Raw genomic sequence first — 12,443 nt, 5'->3', positions numbered from 1 at the left:
AAAAGCATTTTTTTTGCTTATTCAGGAATTTTTTTTCTATTTATACACCTTGAATATGTAGAAGGTTAACTTTGAAAGAGGTAATGCATTCCCTTTGCGTTTTCCACTTTGGGAAAGATATTTTGGATATGTACCTGCTTTATCCTCATTTAAAAGGATTTCACAAATACATTGTTTCATATGTCTCTTCATGATCAAAAGAAAAAATGGCCTTGATAAGCCATGATCAAAAGAAATTTAAAAACAATCCCACAATAATTCATTTTAGCAAAAATATAGAAATAAATGAAAGTCAGATAAGACTGAACAGATAGGTGGCAAATAAAAATCATAAATAAATAACAATAAATTTATGACTGCATAAGACCTTTCATGCAGTACAAAGAATCTACAAAGACAAAATCAGGAACAAACAGTGTTTTTAATCTTTCTATGTAAACTAAAATGTTCTACTTAGAATTGAAAAGATGTTTAGTAAAGATACCTTGTTTCTTCATTTTCACACAGACATTTTTGTCACATTACAGCTAGATATGCACAATGGTTTTTACAAGGAAAAACATGGGAACAACCAGCATCCCAGTATCCACAGGATAGGAATGTTCTCAGATTCATTAAAAAAAAAGCCAAAAAAATGTTTGAGTGTCAGTATCCTTACTGCAGCATATGCTAAAAAAACACTGAAATGAAAATATGGGTTAAGTTCAGCAACTGATTGAGTACTATTGTTTGGCACAGAGGCTGTGCCTTTGTCTTTAGAAAGTATGACCATACTAGTATAAAGTACACTACTAAGTATACTAGAAAGTATACTAGATCTCAAACCTGAAAATATTTAGAGATAATTCATTCAGTGAGTAATATTACTGATGTCCATGGGATTATCAGGATAGAAAAGTTCATTTTGGTCATCATGCATGCTCTAAGGTAATTGCAATACTCTAACTATTCAGTAATCTATCATTGTGATAGACCACTAATCAAGTCAATCAACACAAGGTGATAAACACATTGTCCACTATTTATTACTATTTTAAATAATCTCTGATATGCCCTGGTCAGTCATCATATTATGACATGGAGTTCAGTCAACATCAAACAGCAGATGACTGAATTTTGTAAGAGGTGAAGTAAAAAACTTCGTAAGAAAAACGTGTTTGGATTCTTTCTATAATCAATAGTGAAAAGAAAGTTCTCCAAGGGAAAAAACAGAGCAGTTTAATTAGGGCCCAGCTCTGAACCATCCTCTGCAAGAGCCTTTCCCTTTCAATTATCTATAAAGAAAGCCTAGGGAAACTAGGGAGATCTATGATTTTATGAACAACCTCCTCTGTCAATATAAAATTGGAACCATGGCTGCTGAATGGTTATTACAGCTTATGGTGCAAAACCTTAAATTAATTATCATTAGGTTTGAAAAAGGGAGGAAAAGAAAAACAAAGGTTATAGCCAAATGGATTTCAGTAGGATGGACAATAAATGCTTATTCAACCCCTCTAGTCTTAAATTGCAAAATAATGAGCAGGGAATGCATTTCATGGGATGTCCCAAGTGACTCAGAAATACCTCATCCTTTTCCAATATTAGTATTACCATTGAAACCTGACGCCACAGTCAAACTGTTTAACAAACACTGTTCAAACATCTTCAACAGTTTAAAAACTAGGAAAACAATGAACATTAGTGGGGGATAGAAGCCTGAAATCAAAAACATGCATGTTAAATTACTTATCTACGTCTGGCAATTTCTTGTATTTTTATAGATGAGATCGCTGGGGTTGCTTATGATTCAGGTTGGTTGATATTTTCCATATAGTATTCTGCCCTTAGTTGCTTATAATCTTGCAAATTTTCATCTAACTCAACTGAAACCTTTCCATTCTGAGGCCAAACACTTTGGAGAAATTTTTGTTAAAATGATTCAGCTCTTTCTGATGATAAGTACAGGTAGTGCAAACGATATTGTAAAGTCAAGGAAAAGGTATCCTGAGCTATATTTGCTCTGCGGTACCTATTTGCCCTGAGGTATATTTGCCCTCTGGTACTCACATGCTTTGACTTAAGGCATGTTTCCAAGATGCACCTTATCTAACTTCATACAAATATTTCTAAAATTGTCTGGGCTGGAAAACATAAAATCATTGCCATTTACAAGTTCTCTGTAGAAACTTTTGATCTTAACAGCTTTGCTTCTGTGTAGATGCTTTGCTTGGTGAGCCTGCTTCAGCCAGTGCAGAGTAATACCTTTCTATGCAGGTACTAGTTTGGATGGCGGTGGGCCAGGAGGGGGCCAGGAGCAAAATCGGTACGGGGGTGCTCTCCTCGGCTTTCAGCGAGCATTGAAACCACTGAACTGTGAACATTCAAAACTGGAAAGACACAAGCTGAGCCTAAAGGGATACAAGAAAGTGAAGGCAAAAAAAAAAAAACCTGAGGAAGGCAGTACATAAATTGGAACTGGAAGTGAGTGCTGTGGGTAATAACAACTGTGTAAAAGTTGAAACTTGAAAGTGAAACTGCAACTAGGTTGGCAAAAACACGGCAAGATAGAAAAACAAGAGCCAGCAGAACAGRTTACTGGCAGGCAGAGGAAAAAGGAAGAGGATGACCAGAGGGGATGGTGAGCAGAATTAGCTGGCAAAGGACTGGAACTGCACTTGGGAAGGGAACTGGGAAGTGCACGTGCAAGGCAGTGGGACAGGTCTCAGCAGGAGCCAGGGTGCTGCAGGGAACCAGGGGAGGGCGGCAGACTGGATGACGAGCACGAGGAGTTACGCACGGTGCCGTGGCGGCAGGGGTGCAGGCACTGGAGGAAGAGGCAGACTGATTGAGAAGCAAGGAAAGGCAGACCTCGGACTAAGCAAAGGAACTGAGGAAAAGACAGGGTATGACTGGGCAAGAAGATTAAGAGCGAGGTAGAGATTATGACAGGAAGTCTGGAGTGAGGGGGCAGTCAGATAATGGCCTCCTGTAATCTGTCACCATGGAAAGGGGAGAGGAGGATTTCTCGATAAAGCCTATTTGGTCAGTTGAACACTTTCCTCATTATTCAGTAAATTACTTAATAAAGGAGTAATTTGATTGCAAGGTAATGTAGTTAAGTGGCCAGGGAAGCAATGCCTGTTATTTAAGTGTTAATTTCAAAGCTCTTGTCATAATACCTCAGACTCTAAACTTGTGAAAAAAAGATGCTGGAAGGGAACCCCAATGCCAAGTTAGGGTCTGTAAGATTTAAATTCACTTCATTCTCCACGTCTGGTAGTGAGAAAGGACCAGTTTGGGAAGAAAAACTTAGATGTACTACTTACAAATTACTATAAACCAGGGCCACTAAGGAAAAGGCAATATAATCCCATGGCAGAGTATTTCCAGAAAAGAAGGGGTAGTCTTAGTATTATTGTACAAAGCATGTCTGAGGCTTTATGTGAAATACTGCATGCAATTCTGGCTGCCCAAGGTGAAGGAATTCAAACTGGAACACATGCGGAGAAGGGCTATGGGACAATCAAGGAAATGGATTCAATTTTACAGGAGAAGCATAAGGAGTCTGGCTTTTTTGTCTGGCAGAAGGAAGGCTTAGCGGGAATATGATGTGTCTACAAAAACATCAGAGGGGTAAGTTTCAGGGAATGAAAAGAATTATCTAAGCAATGTTGCACAAGTGTAAAACAGATATTGACTGGCCATGAATAAATGTAAACTGGAGTTTAGAAGAAGGTTTCTAACCAACTGGGAAATGAGGTTCAGCAGCAGTTTTCCATTAGGAGCTGCACAGGCAAAGGAAACCTAAAATGGAGTTTGATCTGTTTATGAACATGATTATTTGATAGGGTTGTCTGTAAAAACAGGAAATGGCCTTAGTAGTGGCTTGAAAAATTCTGTATTTCTACCTTCTGCTTTTAGTAAAATTACATGGCTCTACACCTTCCCTTTGGAAAACAGCAAACTTCTCAAGCACATATAGCAATATGGTAGCAACTTCTCATTTTCCTGTTTTATACTGGGGTTGTATTTATCTTTCAGCATGATAAATAACAAGTTCTATATATCTCTGCACATTAAAAGATGCCAGACCATAAAAGTGGCAATGCTGCTTCATATTACAAGAAAAATAGATAAAATATAAGATACTTCAAAGTAGTTTCAGGAACTTTAAATTCTATTATTGATATGCAAATAAGTGGTAAGACATGACAAAGTTATGACAGTTTGCAGTGGTATAATATTTATATAGACTAAATTAGTTTTATATATATGTGAGTGAGATGAAGAAGGGGCAAGGCCTCAAAGATCAAACACATTACCGTAATTTTCTACGAGCCCTGTGATAGCTACACTGGCGACACAACTTTCATTCATTTGTTCAAAAGATTTCAGCTTTCTGACAAAACAATCAGTACATTCCAAATTTCTTTTTAAGATTTCCTTTCTATCCATTATTAAAGACTTTCTTATCTTTCTAATATGTAAAGAAAGGTTCTTAGAAAATTATGAAGAAAATATCATGAATCTCTGGCCCTTTTCACTGCCTTCCATCAGTCTGTCTGAATATCCCTGCCTATAGGCTTTTCAGCTTGTCTGTTAATGTTGCTGTTAAATACCGTATCTAGCAAAATCTGAGAAAATGAGCACCCCCACACACATCAAGGCAAGAAATGACACACATACTTACAAGTATAGTCATTACATGAATTTCACATAACATGCAATCAGGAGCACATAATAAATTATCAGAAAACAGAGAAAAATCTGTGTTTTGTTATCTTACAATGGACTAGCATTTGAGGAGTTACTTGCAGTTACAGAATTTTAAATTGCAATTGTGATTGTCAAGTTAATATTGTCTGTTTGAATTTTCTACTTCACTTAAAGATGTATAGTTTAAGCTATAGGTTTCATTCAGATATTGTCATTGTTGCAGGTTTTTTCCTCAATTTGTGACTATCATTGCAACAAGATTTGCTTTTAAAAAATGTCATATCATTGTTAACTTGCTAAAAGCTCCCAGTACATTTTTTTAAATGTTTTAAAGTAATTTTAAAAGGAATGTTGTCAACTATTACACTTAAGTTATGATACATGTATGTGGGGATAATTATTCTACTAATCATCCAATTTACATTATGAAAAGGCTGTAGTGTTTTGCAAAATAATTGTTCCTTCTTTGCTAAATTACAACCCTAACTGTAACTCAGCAAATGTTTCTGGCCATCTTTAACAAACATTTTGAATGGATTGATGCTGATTACACGTTTCTTTCTATAGATTACATCTCCCTTCTCTAGTTCACCTGTCTTGCAGCCCTCACAAATTTCAAAGCAGAGGAGCACCATCTAGTTGTTTCTACACCAAAGCTGCTGCCCTTTTCTTTAAAAATATGTACTGCTTTGGGTAGTATTTGTTTCAGGGACTATTATTAACAGTAAGAAGTTAATTGTAATGGCTTTAGGCATATTTAAGCATGAACCCCCTTTGTATTTTTAATATTTGTTTCTACATGAATAAAAGAAGATATTCAAGAAAGAAAGAACTTAGCATGTTAGAATTTGTTTGGCATTGTTGCATGTGTTTGCAAGCAGGAACTGGGACTACACAGAGGATATTTCAACATCATGCATCTACAGGAATGATCTCAGAAATCCCTTTGTCCTTTCTCAGGGATGTGAGCGAGACCCGCTAGCACATCCAGTCTCAGTCAAATTCCTCAGCAAAGAGCAGAGCAGCAGATGTATAAGCTGCAGCTTGCTAATATGGGATACATCCCCCCACAGTTCTTGTTGCCTTTCCCAAACTAAATACCTATCACTCAGGTGAGTTTAGCTTTTTCACTTTTAAATTTAACTGTAAATTATTTTTACAGTTTTGGTGGCAACACAATCAGGATTTTTAGTCCTAATTTTAGCAACGTTCTTCCTACTGAAAACAGCATAGATATTTTATGTAGGCTGCAGAAAAGTGCACTGTCAGGATCTTTGTTGTAATCAGCTGCCCAGCAGATTAATACTGCAGACTCTCCACTAAGAATTAGGAAGGATAATTTTTTTCCTTTGAATTACATAGTTCGTCAGCATGCCTCCATGTAGAATCTGTATTAGTGCCCGAAGAAAAGAAGTACTTGGCAAAAATGTAGTACCTGAAGAGACCTATATGAGTCTGTCTATAAAAGAATCTGGCAAGAGTTAAAGAAGGTCATTGTATCATTTTTACAGCTTCCCAAGTGAAAATTATCTTCATCCTGAAAAACTTCCTAAGGCTGCATATCCAAAGGTACCTGGAGACCTACACTATATTCTAGATGTTAATTTAAGAAATCCAAAAAGACTTTAATACACAGAAGAAAATAAACTATCTTGTCATAGGCATATTTCTTTGCCCTAGGGCTGTTAAAAGCAAGAAATTCCAAGTTACAAACTAAACTACATCAGTTGCTGGATTGAGATGAATAAAATCAGCTATGTATTGCCCTATTCTCAGGCACAACAGAAGCCAAGAAAACTGAAGGTGGAGAACTGTGCACAAGTCTATAGACTTAATGAGAGAGTTGCTATGGGAGAACAAGAAAAAGCACAAATTACACTTATGTATGTCTTATTTATTACAGTAGAACCTGTTAAGAATTATTAGTTGAATACCAGGGCTAAAAAGCTGGAGAAACAATACACTAAAAAGCTGGAGAAACAACACTAAGTCATTCAGGGTAGAAGAAGTTTGTCTTAACCTGTTACATAATATACTTCATAAAAGTTGGTACCCTGAGAAACAGATGGATGCTACAAATTCAATTCCTTAAAGGAGCTGTTAGAAGCAGCCTTTCATGACTCCTAATGAGGTCAAGGTTTAATATGAAATGAGCTAAAGCATTCCAGTATTGGAAAATAACATTTAAATTTAAAATCACCAAAATTTATTTTCATGAACTAGAGTTAATGGTAGGAATGTTGCCCTTCTTGGGCTTTGTTTCTCCAGAAACCACTAAGCTATAGAGAAAAAGCAGTAAGGACTGGAAGAAGAAATCCTTTAAAATAGTAGATGCCATCTCATTTTCTATTAGGATCCTGGAACCCTGCTGAACTTGCATAATCTGGATCCTGCAAATTATCATGATGGGACTGGACCAGAGAGGTGAAAAAAATGACATAACCATTTTTATAGTGTATCCATGGATGCTGAAATATTGCTGTATATAAGAACCTACATGTTTATGTCTGGGCAGACATAAATGATGCAATAATAATTAATTATCTGTAATGAATTTATACTTTCTGTAGAAGAGAAAGACTGCAAAATAATCTCTGCTACCATGTGATTCTGATCACTCTTAGTCTACGGTGAGGAACCTCTTTGAACAAAATGAAAACAATAACCTCTTACTGGTAGATTGCTATTTAGGCTGTTTTTTGACTGAACTGTTGCACARTGCATTGGTAACAACATATTATTATGGTATAAATAAAAATTTGGTCACCAAATATTTCTGAAAGAGTTTGTCAATAAATTACAGGTCATAATTTGTCTCGGGTTCATTTTCAGTAATTCTCTTCCGTACACATTTTTAAGCACACCACTGAGGTGCTGACTTTTGCCCAACCATCTAATTAATGAAAAAGTCAAATAAATACTAATAAAAATAAAAAACAACAATAATAAACACAAATTTAGAAGATCTGGTAACTTCACATTTAGGAAAGTTAAAATATTCAACACATTTTATAGATCTTTAAGACCACTGTGCCAACACCTACTATACTTCTTAAACCAAAGCCTGTTTACCCTGAAGTAGTTAAAAAGAGCCAGAAAAATAAACAGAAGAAATATTTCAATATGGATATCAGACAGCTACCCCCACTGGAAATGGAACAGTGTGTTGGAATATTAAAACAAAGTCACTGGCAAATCTCCAAGATAACAGCTGGACGATACCCAGCAAAGTCATACATCATAACACAATCTCTGTAGGAACAGATACTATCTAAATAAAACTGAAAATGAGGCTGATTCTCTGCTTCTTGGGAAGATCTAGAAAGCTAGCCAACATCACATTGCTCCTAATGACCAGCTGAGCCATGGTGCCCCAGATCGCTATCTGCTTTCTGCATCCATGGAGCAAGTCCTTAGAACATCTCACTCAAACTCCAAGAAATGGGGTGTCCTTGTGCAAGCAACCGCTTTCACAAATCTTTGTACTGTGCAGCAGGGCCTTCCTATTGCCTTGTCAACTCCTGTTCATCTGTACTATACAAATTAGGTGATTCACCTYACTGTCCCAGATCCACACTGCCTTTCACTGTCCACACTGACCACGTTATGTCTGGATGTTAAAACGAGGGGCCATTTGTAAGGCTGGGAAAAGTCAAGAAAGGGTAGGTGTCCCCTCGCACCTCTAGCTAAAGAGAAGCAAAATTCAGCATGGTAATATCCCTCTTTATCCCACCTCCAGTCTTTATTCACAGTGAGAGGCATGAATTGTCCCATGCATCTCCAGTGAGATGTTAATTCCACATTCACTGAGTGGAGAAATTAATAACACCCTTGTTGCAGACAAGAGAAGAATAGAGACAACTCAAGCACTCAAAAATACCGCAGACACTAGAAAAACATTCAAGCCCATTCTTTGTGGGCAGCATGTTGTGGAACGGATTGCATTTATTCTTCAGAAAGGAGAAGGACAGCTATCACTCCAGAAGAGCTGAGAGAGCAGTAGAGTTAAGTTGTTTCTAGCGCTCCAATTTTCTACCTAAGCTATAGGTACAAATACCACAAGTACCTCACTTTCTGTGCATGTGATGTGGGCTGCTGCAAGCTGACATTTATATTCTTCCATCCACAGAAGGAGCCTGGGAAGGAAAATGAGCACTGTAAAACAAACCTGCTCCTTCCCACGCCTCCACCTCCAATGTCCAAGTGAGCAGCTGGCCATGAACCCAAGAGGAATCTGCAGAACTGGCACTGCTGCAGCTGCTGTTCCTGGTCCAAAATGAAGCTTCCGGGCTTTTTTTGTTGTTGTTTTCCAGAGGGGAAAGGCAGGACAATGGTGAGGTCAAAAGAGCAGCATGGGAGAAGTTGTGACCATCTGCTAAAGGAGAGTGCATTCAGCAATCTGGCAACAGGGGACAGCCAACTCTGATCTGTTAGGAAATAAGATACTAAACTTTTTGGTTCATTTCTGGTTTTATTCATGGACTCTACRAATTCTTTGTAAGCCCAACTTTCTGATACAGTGTTTGGTTGAGGAAAGACTCAGGCCGGACATAAAGAAGCCACTACAGTGAGCAGAGACTGACCTACTTCAGGTGAGGGAGGGAGGCGGTGTAGCTGGTGGGCAGGAAGCATTGAGGACAACATTCATGGTGCCATAAAATATTAACATATCCATTTGGCACTGTATGTTTGTACACTGTATGTTCAGCGTACAAACAACATTTTACATTTTTCATTTCTGGTACTGAGGAAAGTCCATTCTCTCCTTTGTGTAAAGTTTAGGAATTTAGATGAGAATTCATACAGTCAGTGTTATTGCTTTATAAGTGCAATCAACCAATTTGGTAAGTATATTACTGGCTGATGTTCCCTTTTTCATTTTAGTGAGAAAATTTTTCCTCAAAGATTTTTTCTTTTTTTTTAATATTTGTGAACAAGTGTGGTAGCCAGCAGTCATTGCCAAAGACTTGTTTCCTTACTAAAAATCTTACCTGGACTTCAGCCATGTTCCTTCCCGCTGCTCTCATTTTTCTGAAACCCTCTTGCTCTCTCAGCTTCCTCTTTCTCTGTTGCAAATACTGTTGATGAGAGAGGAAAGCTCTCTCTCCTTAAAGAATATGTACAACTCCATCCTGTTTACTCCAGTTCAGATTGACCTCCTGGTCAAAACTGCAGAGCTGCATCATTTTATCACAATAAATTACAGCCCCTTGAAACAATGAAACTTGAGTTGAAATGTTTCTGCTCAGTATGAAAGGACATAATGGCACCTAGAAAAATTAACTAATTAATTCTTATAACATTCCTATGCTACAGGGAGGTAGAAATGATTAAATCAAACTGAGAAAACGGATGCATCTCCTGACATCTTGAAAATATATCATTTTAGGTTTCTCACATTAAGAAGTAAAAACATTTACATTAACTCCCCCAACATTGTTGGTACCTGTTTATATTCAGAAATGAAACCCTTTGGTCATTATCCATGAATCATTTTGTTACCCTTGAATTTAGTAAACAAGATCTTTATCTCTTTTGGTCAGGCCGCCTACTTTCAGAGTGGGAGAGCAAGAGCAATGTCCCTATGATGTAAAATAAAACTATTGCAAAAAATGCTAGCTGTGTTTCCTTTTTAGTTTCTAGGTGACTTTTGAAACTCAATTGAGATTGAAAAGTTATGTAAGAATAGTTCTAAAAAATGAAGAAACTGCTTTCCCTGAAGCATTTCAGATTAATGGCACTCCTGATTTTCTCTTTGTAACCAGAAGCATTGATCAGCTTTGATTCATGTAAGGATAATCTTCTGGTGTGCTTCTTTCTGTGATGTGATGGATTTAATTTAATTTGCTCAGTATGCTTGTTTTGCTAGGAGAAGCTTATTTCTTGATTCTTGCTATTTTTCCTCCAAATTATGCACATATCTTGTCTTCACCAATCAAACATAATTTCTGCAGCAATACATGCCACATCCTGGGTTCACAGTCTGCGTGTTGTGAACCTGATGTTGTGACCACAGACAGGTCTGGGACATGGATACAATTTTCCTTTTAGTCTCTGACACCAGATGGGAAGAAAGTCCTGAATTTTTTTTCTTATACAACATAGGGCCACAGTCTGGGAAAAGCAAGGATCACCACTGAATAATGTAATGACCAGAGGGCATGTATAACACKGCTGTCAAAAATGAGGCTGTAGTTCATAATATGCTGTCTTTAATGATGAAGCACACTTAAAAATTTCTCATCCCCAACAGCTCCTTCTGGCCCCTCCAACTTGCTGTAAATCAGATCACCAAAATGAAATAATACTCTCAGAAAAATGGGGCTTGGAGGGAAAGACAGTTCTTTAGAACAGAGTCAATGATGCATCATGAACATCAAACAATTGTAATGCCACACAGAGCGGGCAGCAAACAACGATGGTATTAATGTGCATGCATGGCAGGGGTAATTTCTTAAGCCTATTTCACCTTCAAAGTGATTTTATCGTGGATGTACTATCTGAAAAACTGTGTGTCCAAATACCTAAGGTCTCTCATGAAGTTTGAAAATGCCTCTGATATTTACTATACTGAGAATTACAATGAGTCCAAGTGGTGGTGAACTTGTTAAACTGTTAGAAAGCATACATCATCCACATAAGCTGGTAGTATTTCTCCATGCTTCTAACAAGACATACACGTAGTGGATCCAAAGTTCTCCCTTTATAGGGGCTTTCTTTAGTGTTAACTTCACCAAAAAGACAAAGACCTCACTCATCCTACTGCTTCTGCTGAGCTTCAGTGCTCCTGGAGTTTCTTTTTGTAAGAACTCTTTGTCTTTTCCTTGGCCTCAGGAGACATTCGAATCCTTTTTATAACCCAATATATTGCCAGTAAGAACTCCTTGTTCCAATAGGAAGGGAAAGCAGATGAATTCTATGTCTCTGAGTATGTTCCTAGAGCATGAATCCTTTTACAATCCCATTTGTGAAAGACTTCATACACTACTCCTTATTCAAGCAAGTATAATGATGCAACTTTATTCATAATAATACATTCACTTGCTTTTTGTCTGATACAGTTTTGCTGCTGCCTGCAAGTCCTACATGAAAGCATAGTAAACTATTTGGTTTGCATTCTGCCATTCTTGAGAATGTCAGGTTTAGACCTAATTTTTTTCAAACTAATTAACAGTTTTAGATGCTCAATCCAAACATCTCAGTGTCTTGTTCCAGAGAAAGCTGGACAATGTTTTCTAAGAGTATCAGCAAGTTACCAAGTTAAAAGAGGTTAGCATAGGTCATAAACATGCAGTGAATTTGTCATGCCATTGTAACTATCTGTGTACATACTTGCCTCCCATAAATACCATTATCTTGCTAGTCAGCATGAAAGGATCATCAATCATTTACTTGCTTCCAGGTAAGACAGTTACTCTTTGGCAGGTACTGCACAACCTGTTGTGCTGTGACTTTGAACCTGTATGGTGTACAACACCAACAGTAGCCACACTGAAATTTAGGTATGTAAAATTACCATATAAAGTCTGATCAAGGGTCTGGAGTCTACTACTCGTGCCCAAACTGCTTGTACTGTGAGCCCTTTCCTTGAAATCTTTAACACACAAGTCCCAGATCTTAATTTCTAGCCTACAAAACCAATGCAAAAATTTCAACTAGATGAATAGTAACCACTTTCATAAATGTAATGTTGCTCTGTTGGGCTGCAAGAAGGAATAACTTTTTAACTTTTCCAACAGACATCT

General features: G+C 37.4%; 1 long non-coding RNA gene across 1 annotated transcript; it reads left to right on the top strand.

Moving 5' to 3' along the window:
- Window positions 1-2,579: 2,579 nt before the first annotated feature.
- Window positions 2,580-10,337, top strand: LOC112977047. The gene is made up of 3 exons (XR_003257286.1): window positions 2,580-2,620; window positions 3,532-3,615; window positions 8,828-10,337. It is a non-coding gene; the product is annotated as an uncharacterized LOC112977047 (long non-coding RNA).
- The last annotated feature ends 2,106 nt before the right edge of the window (window positions 10,338-12,443 follow it).

The sequence above is a fragment of the Apteryx rowi genome, unplaced genomic scaffold (genome assembly GCF_003343035.1).
Source record: "Apteryx rowi isolate R43461 unplaced genomic scaffold, aptRow1 scaffold_796, whole genome shotgun sequence".
Classification (NCBI taxonomy): Eukaryota; Metazoa; Chordata; class Aves; order Apterygiformes; family Apterygidae; genus Apteryx; species Apteryx rowi.
The sequence above is the reverse complement of the archived record's forward strand: the minus strand, read 5'-3'. Positions and strand labels throughout refer to the sequence as shown.